The 21269-nt window shown below is 41.4% G+C and overlaps 1 protein-coding gene and 1 non-coding gene across 2 annotated transcripts in view; both read right to left on the bottom strand.

Annotated features, from left to right (window-relative positions):
- The window catches only part of GPC6 (glypican 6), a 1245321-nt gene that overhangs the window by 666412 nt on the left and 557640 nt on the right, over nt 1-21269 (bottom strand). The gene's annotated exons all lie outside the window — the stretch shown is intronic.
- On the bottom strand, nt 12069-12141 carry TRNAE-UUC (transfer RNA glutamic acid (anticodon UUC)). The gene has a single exon. It is a non-coding gene; the product is annotated as a tRNA-Glu (tRNA).

Genomic DNA, 21269 nt, shown 5'->3' with positions numbered 1-21269 from the left:
TTACTTTTCTTCTTATTTAATGTACTATTTTAATACGATAATTGTTGTAATGATGTGAAATATTATGCTTATCAAAAAGCCCAGAGTGTTCAAATAAGAAACAAACAAAAGAGTTTAGCCTGAGTTGTGAACCTCCCTGAACTTTGCTGCCCAGGACAGGAGGGTCCTGATGTTGTTGGAAAGTTCCAGTTTAGAGTATTTTGTCCCTTGATCTTTTTCCTCCTTTCTCCACTTTTAGGGAGATTGCTACTCTTTTGTTTCCAGCACTTTTCTTCCTTTTCATCAGTTTTCATCTAATCATATGGTTTGGACAGAAACTTCTGAATAGCGGACCCTGACTCTACATGCTCAGCCTGCAGTCACCCTGGAGCTGCAGGACAGTAATGCCATGTTTGCCAGACACTTCCACCACTGTTAGCGCATTTTCATGTATCTTAACAGTGGAGTTTACCTTCACTATCTTCCTTTTCAAAATGTATTGGTGAGTCCCCTGTATTTGGGCTTCCCAGGTGACTCAGGGGTAAAGAATCTTCCTGCCAATGCAGGAGACACAGGTTCAATCCCTGGGACAAGAAGATCCCTTGAGTAGGAAGTGGCAACCCACTCCAGTATCCTTGCCTGAAAAATCCCATGGACAGAGGAGCCTGGCTATAGTCTGTGGGGTCACAAAGAGCCAGACACAGCTGAGCATGTGAACACATACCCCTGTATTTACTCTACAATATTAAATTAACAAATGTCTAGTTAATAAAGTTTGCAATCAGCAAACTTGTAGACTTGGACAGTAGACTTGTAGACTTGTACAGTAGACTTTTCTTTCCGGCCTCAAACATGCATTAAGCTAGTGCTTCTCAAATTGTGATCTATGAACCACCTGTGCCAGAAACAATTGAGTCATTCTCTTAAAATGTCAACTCCAAAGTCCCACCCTGGGACTTGAGAAACAGTACCACACCAATGAGCCATTTTAACAAATCCCCAGACGATACTTACACATGCCAGATTTTGAGAACCGGTGTGATACGTTTTCAAAACTTATAAAAAATGTTTGAAAGACTATATCCTTCTTTCTACTCCATTTATCACATTCTCTATGATATATTTCTTTCCCTCTACTCTAATCCAGGCCCTTATCCCTTATGTCTGGATAATCAAAAATGATTCCCTGGTTTCTAGTCTTTTGATGCTGCCAGATTTGTCACCTTGGATCTTAAGTTTAACATGCTAACCACTGGCTTTCTAGTGAAATGCACTCTTTTACTCCTAGATATTAATGACATCTTGTTAGTTAAGGCACCTTGTTAACACCTATAAAATCCTCTCCTCAAGAGAATTGGATTACTTGCTATTCTTAAACACATATGCCCTGTTATAATTCTGTGCCTTTGCTCAGGTTTTTCCAGGTACCTTGCCATTTTCACTTAAATTCAATATATTTATTATACAAAATCGGCATCCTCCTTGAAAGATAGCCTTAGCACTTTCAATGGCCTCCCCTCATCCTCAAAAGCATCATTCAGACACAAGCTATGTCTCTATGAAGGTTATTTGCATCTGGGTTGAGGCATCATAACACAATCATCCACCCTTTTCAATAGAAAAAAATATTGATTTGACTATAATTCCAGTTTACAAAGACATACCAGAATGAATTTAAAGCAGCTTTTGAGAATGTCTCTTTAAGCATAAGCACAGAAAACAGGCCACTTATGTTAGGGACAAGAGCAATAAAAAAGGAGTAGGAATAGGAAAAAGAGAGTTTAGCGATGTCATCCTGAAACAGATCAAGTGAACAAAAAATAAACCGTGGTTTTAGGAATTTACTTCCACATCTGAAAGAGAAGCTGAAAGGAATGTGCTTTAGTCAGAAGTTAACATAAGCAGATCGAGGGCTCTATAACTCCATGTTTTGGGGAAGGGGGTCTGAAAAATGCCTACTCAGCTGGGGTGTGTTACAAAAATGGTGATTTCTCTACCTCTGTATGCTCAAGGGCCTCAGAGGTGTGAAAGTCTTTCATTAAAAAAACAAGAAACAAGTGAAGAAAGTATCACTATATATTTTTTTAGCCTATAAAACCCTTGACAATAGGCTCGTTTGTTTTATGGGCACATTTTTACGCTGTGCCTATAACAGTGCTTCACACTCATAGGTCATCAAAATGCAACTTTTAGTTGATAAGGTCACAATCAAACAGAAATCAAAATTCTGGCATATCAAACAAAATCCAGTTATTTTGTGTTAATAAATTTTTACTATGATAATAAGAAGTAGTGTAACAAACATAAAGGTGATTCCAAAATAAAGATTCAAAGATACAGATAACATGTAGGTTATTCAATTGCTCTAAGACTTGCTTCAAACATCTACAATATCAAATCTTAAATAGGAGCGGTCTTAGATAAGGTTGAAAATTACAATTTAAACATTTATTTTTTTGTGCTAAGCCATTAAGGTCAATTTAATAAAATTTCATATAGCTATAGGGCCAGCTGTTTAATAATGAAGAAAGCTGTGTACCGGTTTCGAAAAGGCTTCAGGGGTTGTTTTATATGCTTTTTTTTTTTTTTTTTTAACAATTCAGCTAAGCCAGGGGTCATTCAAATATGGAGAGATTGGAAAAAATAAATTCACAATGATGGCTGAGCTCACTGTTTTACAATAGCAATGGAATCCGATGTGGTGGGGTGTAACTGACTATATAAGCAGCCTATGGTGATGCACCTTTCAGGAAAAAATGTTTTTTGTGTTGTTTTTTTTTTCTTATGTTTTCATTTAATGGGTTTGATATCCCTACACATATACAATGAAAATACACACATTTAAGTTGATGATACAGAACTTTTCTTCACATTTTGAGAAAAAAAATTCATGTATTTTTTTAAATCTTGAATTTCCTTTTAATTACTTCTTAGTGACTTTATGTCCAATCAATGCTATTGGACTGGGCTTCCCTGGTAGCTCAGATGGTAAAGAGTCTGCGGGCAATGCAGGAGACCAGGGTTAGATCTCTGGGTCAGACAGGTCCCCTGGAGGAGAGGGGATGGCAACCCACTCCAGTATTCTTGTGTGGAGAATTCCATGGATAGAGACTGCTGGGCCACAGTCTTAGCAGTCGCAAAGATATGACACTACCAAGAGACTAACACACACACACACACACACACACACACACACACAACACCATTGGAGAACCTTTGCCTTATTCTTACCTATTTCTCCTGATATTGGTACTCTTCTATATGTGTACCAGGTATTATTCTTTGAAAGATAACCTGTAATTCTTAGATTTATAAAGGAAAAAAAAAAACCTGTTTGCAGCCCTTTATGACAAATTCCAGCGGAAAAGACTTGTGTAGCCTTTCCAATCCAGGGGATCATATCTACACACTGGGAAAATCTGAAGAAAAGCCTAGAAGTGTCTTTCTGTATAGAGTAGAAGAGTCCCACCTTTCATCAGTTCACACAGTTTGTCATTTCTCTGACATCGAGCTCTAAGGTGAGTGCAAGATGCCCTGGGGAAATCAGGGAAAGAAATGATCTCCAAGTTTTGTATTCACAGTTGCAAGGAACACCTCATCTGTGTTTGGCAAAAGGATAAAGGATTGCTCCCACCACACTCAAAAAAAAAGGAACACAGGGAACACTGCGGCAAAACACCATAGACTATATTAACTTAAGCCATTTAGGTGTTTGGGGGACAATAAAATCATCTCTCTGAAACTGAACCACAGAAGCTGGATCTCATCATATTGTAATGGACTTTATGAAACATAGGGGCTCTATCCACTACATAGTTGCATGAGTGCAACTTCAGGCAAGCGATATACGCTACTGCTACATGAATACTTTGAGGCTTTGTATTATTTTTCCAAATTGTCTCCAGAGTTAATATGAGTGATGAACATGGGATCAGTAATTTTTAACTACAGACACTAGAAAGAACTGAAGGAGCAAACCCGACGTAGAATGTCATTGAGCGTGTTCAGTTCAGTTCAGTCTCTCAGTTGGGTCTGACTTTTTGCGACCCCATGAATCACAGCACGCCAGGCCTCCCTGTCCATCACCAACCCTCGGAGTTTACCCAAACTCATGTCCATCGGGTTGGTGATGCCATCCAGCCATCTCATCCTCTGTTGTCCGCTTCTCTTCCTGCCCCCAATCCCTCCCAGCATCAGGGTCTTTTCCAAGGAGTCAACTCTTCGCATGAGGTGGCCAAAGTATTGGCGTTTCAGCCTCAGTATCAGTCCTTCCAATGAACACCCAGGACTGGTCTCCTTTAGGATGGACTGGTTGGATCTCCTTGCAGTCCAAGGGACTCTCAAGAGTCTTCTCCAACACCACAGTTCAAAAGCATCAATTCTTTGGCGCTCAGCTTTCTTCACAGTCCAACTCTCACATCCATACATGACCACTGGAAAAACCATAGCCTTGACTAGATGAACCTTTGTTGGCAAAGTTATGTCTCTGTTTTTTAATATGCTGTCTAGGTTGGTCATAATTTTCCTTCCAAGGAGTAAGCGTCTTTTAATTTCATGGCTGCAATCACCATCTGCAGTGATTTTGGAGCCCCCCAAAATAAAGTCTGACACTGTTTCCCCATCTATTTCCCATGTTAAAAAAGGCTATTTTGAATATAAATTATTCTGCTAATATAAAAACTGTAATGAACCTTGATTGCTGCTGCTGCTGCTAAGTCGCTTCAGTCTTGTCTGACTCTGGGCGACTCCATAGATGGCAGCCTGCCAGGCTCCACCATCCCTGGGATTCTCCAGGCAAGAACACTGGAGTGGGTTGCCATTTCCTTCTCCAATGCATGAAAGTGAAAAGAGAAAGTGAAGTCACTCAGTTGTGTCCGACTCTTAGCGACCTCATGGACTGCAGCCCACCGGGCTCCTCCATCCATGGGATTTCATTCAGCTCAATGTATTCAGTTCCTCCACTGTGACAATACAACAACTGGCTCTTAGCAGGTTCCAAGGAGGTAGTCTCAGTCCTTTTTCTCCAGGGACATACAAAACTATGCATGGAAAACAATATGAGATGGAAAACTGTATTTGGCAGGTAAATATAAAATTTGCAAAACACACACACACACACACACACACACAAAACTGTAAAATAAGAAGCCTAAACTGAGAGTGAGATAAGTGAGATCAAAATCATCAACAACTTAAGGGGAAAAAAAAAACAAACAACCCTGAAATGTTTATCTAAATTGTCTTTTAGAAAAGTGATTTGTTCAACTTGGATTTGCTGCAGTTCTTTGAGTTATTTGATAGAGTAAGACATGGCCATAGTCTCTCTGGACTTCAAGGCAAATGTATCCAGCCAACCCAGAAACTCAAAGCACACATCAAAGCACATCTTCCCATGGGAAGACTTGGCTCTGTAGACTCAATCATAAGCCATTGGCTTGGAATGGGATTCTTCTGGGCAGAGGTGAGAGCTAAGAAACGGAGGACAGTTAGCAGAGGAAACTGCAGAGAGTGACAGAAGTTGTTCTTGTTCTAGGACAGATACGCAGGGTCCCAAGAAAATCACCCGTGATGCCCAAGGGCCACATCCAAGCACGTGTACTGATGTCACCCCAACCTCAACAATAGTCTCTGAGCTGCTTTTGTTGCCTTTCCTCTGACTTCTCCAATACTTCAGTTGCTCAGTCGTGTCTGACTCTTTGCGACCCAAGAACTGCAGCACGCCAGGCCTCCCTGTCCATCACCAACTCCCGGAGTCCACCCAAACCCATGTCCATTGAGTCAGTGATGCCATCCAACCATCTCATCCTCTCTCATCCCCTTCTCCCCCCACCTTCAATCTTTCCCAGCATCAGAGTTCTCCAATGAGTCAGCTCTTCACATCAGGTGCCCAAAGTATTGGAGTTTCAGCTTCAACATCAGTCCTTCCAATGAACACCAAGGACTGATGTCCTTTAGGATGGATTGGTTGGATCTCCTTGCAGTTCAAGGGATTCTCCAATACTTAGCCCAATGCTTATCAGTTAGTACATACACAGTCACCATTTGCTGAGTGAATTATTTAATATACTTGCATGCATAGGAGCACCAGTTATTCTATAATATAAGACAGCCTATCTAAGAAATATCCTCCAGTTCACTCTCTTCATTTTGGTCCTCCAATTTTTTTTCAATATTTTGCTTTACTGCTGTTTGTGTATGTGTGTGTGTATAACTTAACAACTTAACAGAGATGTTAGGAAAATAAAAATCTGACAAAGGAACAACTTTCAATTCACTTGAAGGAAAATATTGACATTCATGAAACCAAACAAAGCTCTTGGTGCCCCTCTATCTTTAACATGCCTCTACCAGCAAAGAAAAGCACAGGGGTTAACAGATTTAGCAGGGAAAGCAGATTGTAGTCCCATTGACAGCTAGGAAATGAAATGACATCCAGTATTTGATGACTGCCCTCAATTAGCCTATGCAAAGCAAGAATTAATTACCAGCATTGAGAAAGCTCACCTCTGACTTCTCTTTCAAGATCTCACTTACACTGAGTGTTCCTCTGGTGTTATAAATGTAAGTCTAGTAGACTTGATAACTTGCTTTTCCCTTAAAATATTTTAATTTGAAGTAGTTTTTATTTAATATGGCAACCCATATTTGATGGCAGACAACTCTTAGCTAACCTAAGAAGCATAAATCTATATATAGATATAGATGTAGATAAAGATAAATAATATATGTGCTTAGTCCTGACTCTTTGTGACCACCAGGACTGTAGCCTGCCAGGCTCCTCTGTCCAAGGGATTCTCCAGGCAACACTGGAGTGGCTTGCCATGCCCTTCTCCAGGGGATCTTCCCAACCCAGGGATCGAACACAGGTCTCTGCATTGCAGGCAGATTCTTTACTGTCTGAGCCACCAGGGAAACCCATTTAGATTTATAGGAAAAGATATATGAATGAGTATGATTTACTTATATAGAATGTAATGGGCATTAGCGGTACCATTGCACGAATTAGCTTTGGAATTCTCAAGGCAGCAATTAAATGTATTAATGTAAACCTATAAAATAATTTTATTACTATACAGGGAAATAGATTATAAAAATAATCTCCGTATAGGTACAGATCCTATTTTTTGACATACTCCCCTAACAAAAGTTGTATATCTTTTTCCCAAGCTAGTAATGAAATAAAAGCAAATGAATCCCTAAAGCCATTCGCTTAATGAGATAATTTTGTTAAGCAAACAATAAAAACCTCATTGACAACAAAGACATCATGTCAGAACATACAGGAATGCCCAAATAAAAGGCTAGAATGTGATTTGCCTGCTTTCAGGGAGTAATCTGTGCAAATGGAAAGGCTTAGCTTGGTTTATCTAATATTAGTAGAAAGTATCAATCTTAGATAATGTAAGAGTTAAGAAATAGAAGCAAGTGTCAGAATGTAAGAAATATAAACACTGGGAAATGGAGAAAATATTTTTCCATTCCAAATAAAGTGGGCTTGGGAGAGGAAAGTGACATTTGTTTGAGCATCTAAATTCCAGCTCATGTGTGGGATCCTTTTCCCCATGGCTGTGCAATGATAACAGCATGGTACTAGTTAGAAAGCTAAACTCAAAAGCTACCAACTGGGCTGGGGTCAGAAGAGTAAGGAAATGAAACATGTATCTTTTTTGGAAGACCACTTAACCAGATGTGGGTTTAATTCCTAGCCTTTATTATTACAGGTATCATTATGGATAAAGAAACAAGATAGGGGTTGGTTATATGAGCAAATGTGCTTCATCATAATATTAACATAACTGTCCTATCCATTGGTCATTTTTTGGTGAAGAATGGCCCAAATCCCACTCATCTCCATAGCACTTGACATTTCTGAAAGTCAGCAGGGGAAGGGATGGGTTTAATGGTTTAAGAGGGACATGGTGAGCATGACTAAAAGGTTTTTATGTCATATATACGGCACAAGCATCACAACTGACTTAGTAACAGCCCACCATGTTTGGGGTTTTCCAAACTTGCTCTTAATGGAGCCAAGGGCAGAACTACAAATGTGTGCTGGTCTTAATAATGTACACTGAATATATTGAACATACTTTGAAAGATCAATTAGAGAAATGGACCAATAGATCCAGATATTAATTCTCTGTCCCAATATTGGGGACATTGGGGCTCAAAAGAGATGCTATGCACAATCTCTAAAGAAACTTTAATGAGGTAGTAAAAGAGAGTTGGTTGACCTGTCTTGGTCTCATTTATTTCATCTGTAAGATATGGATGTTTGTAGTGTCTATTTCAGAGTTGGCCTTAAAGTGCTCCAAACCCTGCCTGCACAAAGTGAGGATCCAATACACAAATGATGATTACTATGAATATTATTAATAAAACAAAATTCAGTCCCCTAATTCTTTAAAATAATGCTTTGAGAGATTACTTGCATTGTGTTTCCTTTTTTAAATACTTCTCTGTCAAAAGAGGTTTGGTTGTTTCTCCAGGCCAGTGCTCAATGAAAATGTAGAAAATAAAAGGTTTTAGAGGCAAATGAAACTGGATTGTGTTTTGTAAAAGGAGTTTATTGTTTCTGGCTGCAGCACTCCATTTTAAAAAGCCAATTATTTTCCCACACCAACAGTGAGCAAATAATGAGTCATACTGCAGAATTTTGTGACTTTTCAGAGAATTTTTTTTTGACAGCAATATATCTCTGAGTAACTTTAAAATTCTGTTGAAATTGGTTTGTTTAGACAATGTTCGCCAACTTCTGCCTTGGGTGTTAAGAGCGAGCCACTCAGTTTTAGCAAAGCAAGGCTGGGCTGACTGTTCTTGAATACAGCAATGTTGCAGTCTGCCCCAAAGTAAACAGAAATTGGCAATTTGAAAATGTCATCAACCCAGAGCTTTCAGAAGTGTTAAATATTTAACCATAGCTAATAGACTGCAAAGTAATACTTGCTTGGCCAAGTACATGTGCTTTTCATTTCTCCCTGATCACACTTGGCATCATCTTTTTTGTAGCCTCACTCAGCATTTCAGAAGCAGAGGAGGCCAGAAGGTAGCAACAACCACCTGGTTCTAGAAAACTGAGAATTTAAGTTGAGGAGAGTGCTTTCGAATTTAGACTTTGGACCTGGGTTCAAATCTCAGACATGAAATCTGAACTCCATGTGACTTTCAGCATGTAACTCACTTCTGGAGGCTGTAGTTTCTGCACATGTGAAGTCTTGTAAGTGGTTTGAGAAACGATGTAACACAGTGCCAAGCACAGAGTGAGCCCCAAATTATTGGCAATAGGTATATAATTGTTTACTGTTGTGATTTTGTACTGTTTTTTAGTGTTGTTGTGTTGTTTATTGTTGTTGAGTTGTTGTGATATCAAGTATTTCCTTTCTCTGAACATTCACCTTTGTTCCTTCTCTTGGAATGCTCCTCCCTCCGGCTTTGCATGGCTATCCCTTTCTCAACCTTTCCTGTCTTACATTAGATGGCTTCTCCTCCTAGGGGCTTTTGCTGATCCTAATCTTTCTGGTTAAAGCAGCTGTTCTTTATCTCCCCACCACACTGACCCCAACCTCACTGCCCACTATGCCTTGGTTTAGTGCATTACCTGATTGTAACAAACTATATTAAGTATTTAGTTTTTAAACCTGTTGATGAGAGTCCCTTGGACTGCAAGGAGGTCCAACCAGTCCATTCATTCTAAAGGAGATCAGTCCTGGGTGTTCTTTGGAAGGAATGATGCTAAAGCTGAAACTCCAGTACTTTGGCCACCTCATGCAAAGAGTTGACTCATTGAAAAAGACTCTGATGCTGGAAGGGATTGGGGGCAGGAGGAGAACGGGACGACAGAGGATGAGATGGCTGGATGGCATCACTGACTCGATGGACGTGAGTTTTAGTGAACTCTGGGAGTTGCTGATGGACAGGGAGGCCTGGCGTGCTGCAGTTCATGGGGTTGCAAAGAGTCGGACACGACTGAGCGACTGAACTGAACTGAACTGATGGTCCTCTTGCAGTCAAGTGCAAAGTCCTTAAAGGAGGGATATTCTCTTTCTTTTTCACCATGAATTTCCAGAGCCCGAACAGGCCATGATTCACTGGGACTTCTAAATAAATGCTTATTGATGAACCAAGTCTGATTATGAGGAGTGTACCTCTGTAATCACTTTTAAAATTTATGCATTAGGATGTTGCTCAGAGTACAGCATTATTAAAGAGAGTTCCTGAAAAAGTTAATCCATCACTAAGGCATTATACATGACTTTTACTAATTATAGCATTGAGTGTGTCATTAGTGTCTGGGATTCTGGTAAAAGTAATATGCTAAGGAGAGGTTGGAGAAAAGTGTATTATATTAGCATAACTTATCTCCTAATCAAGTTCAAAATATAAGACACTTTGTGATAACTTCCCTAAATGTTCCAGTGCTCTTAGGAATGGCTCCAAGAAGTGAGATACAGGGGAAGGTGACCAATAGTCTAGGAGAGTGGGAAGGGGTTAATAGCCCTCCTTTCTTCTTTTTCATGACAACTTGACCTTCAATGAATGTAGTAGCACTCTGTTCCCCTGGTCACCTGATATATACTAACTATGTTACTTAGGAATAATATCTACAGGAAAAATGACCCAGATTGACAAATTAAGTCTAGTCTGGGAAGAACTAGAAATAAGTTATAAAAGTCTGGGATAGTCTTCCCAGTTTGGGGTGTCCCGGAATGTCCTGACTTTTCTGTCTCTTCTGCCCCTTGATTTATACAAGGACAGCTATGCCCAGTGGTCTGCCAGAAACACTGGCTGCTCTGGGCCAGGAGGTATCTAAGCCAAAGTGGCTCTTAGGTCTTCCGGATTTGAACTTACCTCCCTGCCTCTGAGCTGTCTGTCACATGGCAAAAAGAGGTTGGTGCAGCTCTCTGAATGGTCACAGGACCTCCGCCTAAAGAGAATTCTTGAAGCGGCCACGCTTTCCATCTTATATCTTTCTAATGAATCTAAGGTCAAGGGCAGTTGTTATGGATTGAATGTGTATGTCCTCTCAAATTCATATGCTGAAGCCCTAACCCCCAGTGTGATGGTATTTGCAGGTAGGACCACTGGGAGGTAATTAGGTTTAGATGAAGTCCCAAAGGCGGGGCCACCATCATGGGATGAGTGACTTTATAGAAGAGGAAGAGAGAGTAGCCCATTATCTCTCTGTTATGTGAAGACACAGTGAGAAGGTGGCCATCTGCAAGTTAGGAAAAGGACACTTGCCAGGAACTGAATCTGTGACCTTGACTTTGGATTTCTAGCCTCCAGAAATGTGAGTGATACATTTCTGTTGGTTAAATCACCCAGTCTTGGTACTTGTAATGGCAATCAGAGCTGATTAAGGACAGACTTTTGATACTCAGTTCTCAGCAGTTGCTGAGAAGATACCTAGTGGGCAAAGCAGGACAGGGAATGGTTTCATGGCTACAGAAATCACAGATGATCCCTGGTGATCCAGATGGTTAAGAATTTGTTTGCAGTGCAGGAGATATGGGTTTGATCCCTGGGTTAGGAGGATCCCCAGGAGAAGAGAATGTCTACCCTCTCCAGTATTCTTCTCTGGAGAATTCCACGGACAGAAGAGCCTGGCAGGCTACAGTCCCTGGAGTTGCAAAGAGTCAGACATGGCTAAGTGACTAACACTTCCACTTTTTCACTTTTACTAATCAAAGAACATAGATTGAGACTGACTAGGATGAGAAAACCATGAGAGAGAAGGCTGCTCCAACTTCTGATTAGCCAAGAAGTTTGGCAGAGAGGTGAGTGCAGGGAATCTCTGTAGACAGACAGCAGTAAGTGAGACACAGGAATATGAATGGCTTTTTGAAACTATTTCTTGAAGTATAGAAGCTAAATAAAGTAGTTGAGCTGTATACAAAGGCTCAATAATACACGAGTGAGAGTGACATTTTAATACTCTAAAACTATCTTCATGTCTTATTCTCTACCTCTCATTATTTATTAGCTAAATTCTGTGCAAAAGTGCTTTATTTGTAAGGATATACAGTGTCCTGTCATGGAAGATATTATTATTATTAATTGGCTGTGCTGTGTGGCTTGTGGGATCTTGGTTCCCTGATCAGGAATTGAACCTAGGTTCCTGGCAGTGAAAGTACCAAGTCCTAACCACTGGACCACCAGGGAATTCCCTATCATGGAAGATATTATAGGGAAAATGTCTCACCACGGAAGCAGTGATTCTAATATTTGACATGACTCCTTTTCCTAGCACTCTAGTCATTCCTAAAGACAGCAGATTCTAATAAAAAAAGGATGGAGGAGGCAGTCAAAAGAACTCCAGCTTCTGGGCAGGATCATACAACCCCTCAGAACGATGCTGTGGTAGGGGTTCTGTGCCCCTCTGCTGCTTAGGAGATGGGTCCCCTCCTGAAGAGTGAAGAGCAGGATGTGACTGGCAAAGCCAGGGCAGGATTGACATCCTGAAATTCCAGTATTGTTACAGGACTGTCTACCCAAGCTTCTTTCTTCTTGTTTCTCTTCCTTCTGTACATACTGAAGGAATATAATATTTATATTTATTTATAATATAATATTTATAATATTCCCCAAACTCACCTCTCCTTACTCCACTCTGCTCTCAAATGGTGCCTCACTGCCCACCACCAGATGTACAAGGTCAGGCCTTCCCACTGAAATCCTTCATTTCTATCCGTGAAGACTTCATATTAAGCCAAATGCTACACTATACACCAGACAGAGGGGAACAAGTGGGAGGTATAGGCTTGTGCTGTTGCAAATTTGAACACATTGAGAAAGCCCAAAACGTGAGCAATGCCGGTATCTTTGTAAAGAAGGAAAATAAAGGACACAGAACTAAGGACTCACCTTACAGTTATAGAGCATTAGTTGACTCCATTACTATTTTTTTTTTATCATTAGTAATATTTCAGCAATAGTTTTGGTGCTTAGATCTCAAAGACCACTGAACAAGGATATGCAATGAAGATAATACCCAAAAGCATACTGTGAGATGTGGTATGAATTCTCTCTCCACAATATCACTTGTGAGTGATCATGCAGAACTGTGGTTTTGGCAACTTGGTTCCACTCTCTCTCCAGAGTCCTAATCTTTTTCAGACTAAACAGGCTGCAAGAAACTCTGAACTTCTATTGTCAGCCCTAATCCAAGTATGATGTCTCCCATGCTTAACATTCATAAGGATTGGGAACTTTTACATTTTCCTTATTTGGTAGTTGAATATTTTGATGATTTTTCTACAGCCACCCATATTCCCATCCTATCAACTAAACATCTCATGTAGTTGACCTTTAAAAGTTACGCATTTTGATAGCTCAGTTGGTAAACAATATGCCTGCAATGCAGGAGACCCCAGTACGATCCCTGGGTTGGGAAGATCTGCTGGAGAAGGGATAGGCTACCCACTCCAGTATTCTTGGGCTTCCCTTGTGACTCAGCTGGTAAAGAATCTGCTTGCCACACAGGAGACTTGGGTTTAATCCCTGGGTTGGGATGATCCCCTGGAGAAAGGCTACCTACTCTAATATTCTGGCCTGGAAAATTCCATGGACTGTATAGTCCATGGGGTTGCAAAGAGTCAGACATGACTTTGCAACTTTCACTTTCTCAATTTTACTCTAAAGGGTAAACAAACAAACAAACAATGAACTGCATGCCTAAGTGTGAACCAAGACACCAAACCTGTCATCCTGAGACTCTTCAAAGCCAAAGACTTCTGTCTGGTCTTTAATGAAGCCAAATTGCAGCAGATACTCCCTGTCACTTGTGAGACAATGAGATGATACAGGAGACAACGCCAAAAAGTAGCACTGCCCTGCATCTTCAATTAGCCATGAAGGGAAAATGAGACAAAGAGTCATGTATAATTTAGAGGCTAGCTCTCTGGTTCTTCCTGCTGTGGGAAGTTTTTCACTGAGGAAGGAAGTGTGATCTAGTGCAATGAACAGACCTGGGGGTCAGTCATCTAGGGTTATGTTTCCAGTCAGCTCCCTGACTTACTTTATGACCTTGTAGGCTGCTTCATTTCTATCGAAGAGATGAAAACAACTTGTATTTATAGATTACATGTTTGGTTATCCTGGGCAGGGGCAATGCCAACAGTCCTTTGATATATGTTACTATTAGGTTTAGTACAAAAGACCTTGGTGATGAACAAAGATGTTGGTGTTTGAAAATAAAAATGAGTTTCAAAGCCTGGGAGGAAAAGATGACAAAGAGTACTTTAATGAGGTTACAAGGTATCTCCTTTTCTACCTAGAGAGTTGTGCTTTGTTTTGTGTTTTAATTAGTCAGCAAACTGTAAACCATGCTCACGATGAGAGCTGTTTAAGTAAGTATCAAATAAGACTGCAACCTTATTTGACCAAGAAAGTATGTGGGCGTAAAGGATTTATTTTCCAGAAGAAGTGGGTCTTTGTCTACTAAGAACCTTAAGGTGCAGTGCTGAGAAAACTTAAGAAGTTGGAAAGCTGACTTGGGCAAGCAAATTTCAAATAGTGGTTGTTGGATCTCTGAACAGATATCTACTGAAAAAGAAATCATCAGACTCTACAGAAGAACCCAGAAAGAAGGTAGATAGAATCCTACTCCTGCTATGAAGAGTGTGGAGAAGCAAGGGCTAGAGGAGGCCAGAGGAGGATGGTGGGCAGAGGAGCCTGGGCAAGGAATCCCTTTCATAAGGCAGAGAAACTCGGGAGGGACTGAAGGAGGAGCAGTAAGTCGAGACCACTGTTAGGCTCTGACTCGGGCAAGGTGGGCTTTTCTGAAGGTTCTCCTTCTGAACCATAGTTTTACATCTCTCCTTTAAATTCCTATTCAGCAAAGTAACATAAAAAACCTAATCAGGGTCACACCTGTGAACCCGTTACTTGTACTTGTCCACTCTTGACCTGAGGAAAGGTGGTACCCACAGTGAGGAAAGGGCAGCCAAGAGTTCCTCATCTGGGAGTCCATCCCCTGAAGAAAAGCAAGCCCTTAGTGGAGTCTGAGCTTTGCAGTTAGCTGACTGGGTTTCCTCTATTGTAGGGCTCAAGATAGCTTACTTCTTGGCCAGCAAACTATGGAAGAGCCTGTAACAACTACCTTTAGAGGATTCCTGCTGCCTCTTCCCAGCCTTCATGGATTGGCCTGATACCAACCTGATGCCAACCAGTCTTCTCAGAAACTCCAGGTCTGTGGGAGGCAGAAGCTCGGCTACACCTGGAAAACCCTTAAGATCATGAAAGAGAAAAGCAGGCACTAGGGTTTGCCCATCTGTGGCTCCGAGCATGCCTTGTTCCTTTATACAGAGTTCCTGAGTACAACAGCGGCTGCTCCCCTGTCCCACCCAACTTCTCTCCACCTTAGAGCTGGTGTTCTGAGGGGTTAGCCGGTCCCTCTGAGGATGGATGTTTGGAGACAGCTCTTGAGCAAGTAGCCCTCCAGTCAAAGGCTTAGTCAATACTCAGGTTTCAAACCAAGAGCTGAGAACAGTGTACAGATTACAAATCTCTAGAAAACGGCCTTCCCTCACCAACACCTCCACCCCCTCTCCCCCTACTGCCCCCAGAAAAGCAGAGAAATCAAACAGCCTCAAGAGGCATAAGAGAGAAAGCAAGAGCCTTAGGATTCAGAGACAAATTTCATCTCCTAGTTAGGTTTCTGGAAAGAAGTAAGCAAATGTCATATTAACTGTCCACAACTTGGCTATAAGTATTCTATGGAGAAGCCACTGAGGAAAAAGAACAGTCGACTATGACCAGCTTGGATGTGAGGGTTCACTTAGGGAACCCTGAAAGCCATGCACACTACCCAGCTGCAAGGGATCCATGCCAGCTGTTTCAAGGCTGTACCCGGTTTGGTCAGAGGTTCCTAACAGTTTCCTCCCACGTGATGAAGGCAGGCGCTTATTGCAGAGGGGCCTAGGAGAGTCCAGGCTCTGTCTCACCACCTTGAAAAACATACTTGACGAGGAGGAGCGTGAAAAGGTCATCTTGAAGAAAGCGAACTGAGGGGGCTGAGACTCAGAGCTGAATTTGAGAGAGGAAGTCAGGAGAATACAGCTTGAAACACTCAGGCCCTCATTTGTTTCTGTGATTAGGATTATCCTTCCTGTTGTTCTTACTGTTGTTATTGTTGTTGAGTAGCTAAGTCGTGTCCGATTCTTTCGCCAACCCAATGACTATAGCCCATCAGACTCCTCTGTCCATGGGATTCTCCAGGCAAAAATACTGGAGTGGGTTGTCATTTCCTTCCTTCCCATCCAGGGATTGAACCCATGTCTTCTGCTCATTATTTACCACTGGGCCACCAGGGAAGCCCTTACCTTCTTGGGAGATGGGCAAAACATTTTACCTCCCCAGAAGTGATCACACAAGCATGAGTCGACGTGTCTAAGCAATATCCAGGTTGAATACCTTCTGCCCAAGGCCTGAGACAGCCATGGCCTTTAGCACCATCACCAAAGTGCTCTCCTCCTGGCCCCTCTTCATCTCAAACATCTGCTCTTACTTTTTGAAGAATGTCTTCAGGATCTTCTAAGGTCAAGTTGTGGAAAAGGGGGGCGGGTAAACTGAAATAGCACCATCTTAACCTGGTTGCCTTCTCAAACAGGTGGCTGATCAATCAAAAAACTAGGGCTAATTTTCAAAGACAGGACTGTGCAAACACATAACAGAAAGCATGTCTCCTGGAGGACCCCAGGACCAAAAATCTTCAGTCTATGAAACTCAGAGAACAGAAACATCACCACCAGTGTGCTGGACAAAGCGAAAAGCCCATCCATAAGGAGAACCTGGCTTCCGGTAACACCAGTAGCTTGTATGACCTGATTTGAGACTAGCCAATCAGCTTCCAACTTTGATTTTCCCCTTAACTCCTTAAATTTCACCTGAAATCCTGGATAGAGGAAACTGATTTGAACCCTGTCTCTGGTCTCCTTTCTGGTGGACCTAAGAGTAAAGCTGTTTGCTTTCTCAAAAGCCATCACTGCAGTCCTGGCTTCTATGTGTGTCTTGCTGGGTAGCATCTCTGCTGCTGCTGCTAAGTCACTTCAGTCGTGTCCGACTCTGTGCGACCCCATAGACAGCAGCCCACCAGGCTCCCTCGTCCCTGGGATTCTCCAGGCAAGAACACTGCAGTGGGTTGCCATTTCCTTCTCCAATGCATGAAAGTGAAAAGTGAAAGTGAAGTTGCTCAGTCGTGTCCGACTCTTCGCGACCCCACGGACTGCAGCCTACCAGGCTCCTCCATCCATGGGATTTTCCATGCAAGAGCAACATTGCCTTCTCCACCTCTAAGCCTCTACAAAACTGCTGAACTGGCCCATTTCTCCAGGAGCAGACCCTCGGAATGCAGAGAGAACAAATTCCCTTAGCACACTAGCAAATGGGTTGGAGGATATGGTATTTAATGTCTCAGCTCAAAGAAATAATGGCATGTAACAGACCAGTTGCCAGCTTAGTAGCCCAGTGAAAAATCTCCTTTACTAAAGATTAGTATCTCAAGAAGCCAAGAAGGAAATACCTGTGGGTGTACAGAAAGTGAATTAATGCTAATATTTATTGACCACTTAGTATTAGGCACTATATTAAGTGCTTTACCTATTTTATTTCATGTAATTCTAAAGTTAATGTTCCAAGATGGCTGCTGTTATTTGTCTTTACCCATGGCATAATTGAAGCATGTCTGAATAATCAAAAAGGCAAGTAATATATCTATTTATTTTATATCCATACAGATGCAGTTTAAAAAAAAGTTTATATATTTTAATTGGAGGATAAATACTTTATAATATTGTGATGGCCTCTCCATACATCAGCATGAATCGGCCATAGGCATACATGTGACCCCTCCCACTTCCCTCCCCATCCCATCCCTCCAGGTTGTCACAGAGCAACAGCTTTGAGTTCCCTTCATCATACATCAAACTCCCACTGCCTGCCTATTTTAATGTATATATTTCAATGCATTCAATGCAATCCTTATCAAACTACCAACAGTATTTTTTACAGAAATAGAATAAATAATTTCACAATTTGTATGGAAACACAGAAGATCCCAAATAGTCAAAGCAATCTTGAGAGAAAAGAATGGAACTGGAGGAATCAACCTTCCTGACTTTAGACTATATTACAAAACTACAGTCATCAAGACTGTATGGTACTGGCACAAAAACAAAATATAGACTGGTGGAACAAGGTAGAAAACCTGGGGATAAATCCAGGCACCCAAGTGTAGGGCATTTAAAGAACAAGTAGGATTCAAAGACAGAAAGTAGATGGACTTTGTTTTGGTTCTGGTCTTTGCCAATAAATAAGGTGAGCAACTGTTCCAGTCTGCAAAGGTCTGTCTTGGATTTAGCATACAGCGTGGGATATTCCTCAGAAAGATCAACCATTCCCTACCACCAAAACTAAGTTGTTTTCAGCTACTTGTCTAGTATATTCAAAAATCTAAGTTCCTGAAAGTCTAGGATAGAGGCTAAGCATTTTTGGTTGTACTACATTTCCCATGTCATGCTAATGGTGAAAAAAAGTGACTTAATTTCCATCTGGTGGAGGTGCCAAACCACACCTAACATAACTATAGCATGAAAGCAAGGGCAATGCTGCCCAGGGTCCCTTTTGGGGTCCTTCAAGATAGTTCCACCACCACCACACCCACCCCCTGCCACAATGCTCACTGAGCTCAGAAAAGATCCAAGTTAATTTCTGGAGAACACAAAGTCTTTCTAATGCCAGATCATTAGAAATAGAAAATAAAGGAAATTTGCAGCATATCTTTGGTGCATCTTGAGATTGCTGACAATGTCCAGTCTGTGTTCAGAGAACAGAAAATGAGTGATGTAAAGAAACCTTCATGAGCACTGCCTTTTTGGACTCCTTTAACTCATGACAGAAGCTAGGGAATGAATGTGAGAATGTATGTGAGGATGTGTGTTTATGTTGATAATGTCCTGGTTGCTAATGTCTTAAATTAAGAAAAATCAATATATTTTGGTTTCCTGAATTTCACCTGGTTTCCTATTTAAAAATTGTCTGTGTTAAGCCTAGACAGGGCTTCCCTGGGGAGCTCAGCTCTAAAGAATCTGCCTGCAATGTAAGAGACCAGGGTTCAATCCCTGGGTTGGGAAGATTCGCTAGACAAAAAAATGGCAACCCACTCCAGTACTCTTGCCTGGGAAATTCCATGGACAGAGGATCCTGGTGGACTAGAGTCCACAGAGTCCACAAAGAGTCAGACATGACTGAAGTGACTTAGCACAAGCCTGAACAAAGTCAGTGTAGAGACCAAGACAATGATTCTAGCCTGCAAAAAAAAAAAAAAAAAAAAAGCAAGTGCAGAATATAAGAGTAAAATGTTAATTAACAGACTGCTAGTGACTATATAACATCCAGCTGAAGACTAGCAGGGGGGTACTCTTTCTGCCTCCTGATGCCTATGTCAGAAGGTTTCTCTATCTCCTTTATATTTTAATAAAACTTTATTACACACACACACACACAAAATATATGGAAGGGGTGAGGCTGGAGAAATTGGTGGGCAAGCAGATATCAAGTGAAGGTGACTGAGAGGAAAAAACAGCTGGTAGGCAAGGGACCAAGAAGCAGCAGGGAGGTGGAGGGGTCCTACACGACTCTGAACATCTCTCCTCCCAGAAACCTTTGTGACATTCTGGGGTCCCTAATCTGCCATGTGTAGCAGTCACTACAGTTTGTGTTTCTCTACAACCTGGATTATTTTACCAGCTATTTAACAAGACTAAACAAATGGTGTTAACCTCAGAAAGCACAGTACATTCTGTTTATAGACGTGTACATTCCTTCCTACTATTAAACTGTGATAACCTTTGGCAAGAAATATATACTCCTCTGCTCTGTCTTCTCTGAGAAGAAATTTTCTTTCTGTTCTCACATGATCACTGAAGAAACAAAGACTACCATATTTAGTGGAAGACAAAAGGGCATGCTGTTAGAAAAATATTGACTTAGAAAACCTTATCCCTGAGAAAAAGATTGTTAACGAGATGAGCCAATGAAAAATTCCCAGCGAGATTTATAGAACTTAGAAACTTTTTTTTTTTTTTTTTGCCGATGTTCACATGTCACTTTAAGTTGACCCAGAGCATTAAATCCAGGCTAATTTTAGCTAGTTACTATATTTTTAGAATTAAGGGCTTAAATACCACTATTGTAGTGAAAAAAGTAAGGTATGAAGCTGCCTGGTTGGAATCTGGTAAAAGAGCATCCTGTTTTGAAAGAAATTTCCCATAAACACTCCTTTTACTGAATCACTCTTTCAGCATGTCCCTTCCTCTGTTTTGCCTCATTACCATTTTTGCAACACATGTCTTGTTCCCTAGAGTTAAAGTGCACTGAGGAGAGAGGAGGTATCTGATTCATTCATTCATTCATTCCATCATCAACATTTACTTAGTAGCTGGTATGTGTCAGGCTTAATTCTAGAGCCTGGAATACAATGGTGAATGAAAACACAGTCAGTGAATCACATGCACAGGCTTGGGGATGGAGGATTGGTAGTGAACAAGAAACCATGATGCCACCTCTATACGCTAAGGAATGGATAAACTTAACGGCTCTAAGGACCTAATCTTAAATGGTTAAGGAAGGATTCACAGGGAAACTGACACTTAAGCAGAGTCAATTGTTTTGCAGGTTAGTAATAGTACTCCAAGCCCTAGGGGTGGGAAGACCAGCGCTGGCCATGGACAGAGCACTTGTCGAATAACAGTCTTGCAGTCAAGGCACTGGTGGGTCCTGAGGTCATGGTCTCCACCGAGCACTCGGCTTTGTGCAGTGGACAAGGCATTCACGCAACACCATGAGATGAATTAAAGTAACAAAAACTGGACTTCCCTGGTGGGTCAGTGGTAAAGAATCCCCTTGCCAAAGCAGGAGACATGAGTTTGATCCCTGGTCCGGGGGGGATCCCACATGCCACAAAGCAGCCAAACCTGTGGGCCACTACTATTGAGCTCGTGCTCTAAAGCCCAGGAGCCGCAACTACTGAGTCCCTGTTCCCTAGAGCCCATGCTCTGCAACAGGAGAAACCACCGAAATGAGAAGCCCACACACTGCAACTGGAGAGTAGCTCCCACTCACCGCTACTAGAGAAAGGCCTGAGCAGTGACAAAGACCCAGCACAGCCAAAATAAATAAAATTATTACAAAATACATAGAATTGCCAACGTCCACCTAGATCAAACTGCATATGAAGAAACATTAAAACTATCCTTCAGATACCTGTTTTTTTTTCTTTCTTATTTCTTTTT

This window comes from Bubalus kerabau, chromosome 12 (assembly GCF_029407905.1).
Source record: "Bubalus kerabau isolate K-KA32 ecotype Philippines breed swamp buffalo chromosome 12, PCC_UOA_SB_1v2, whole genome shotgun sequence".
In the NCBI taxonomy this organism is placed as follows: Eukaryota; Metazoa; Chordata; class Mammalia; order Artiodactyla; family Bovidae; genus Bubalus; species Bubalus kerabau.
This window is presented reverse-complemented; position numbering and strand designations above follow the sequence as displayed.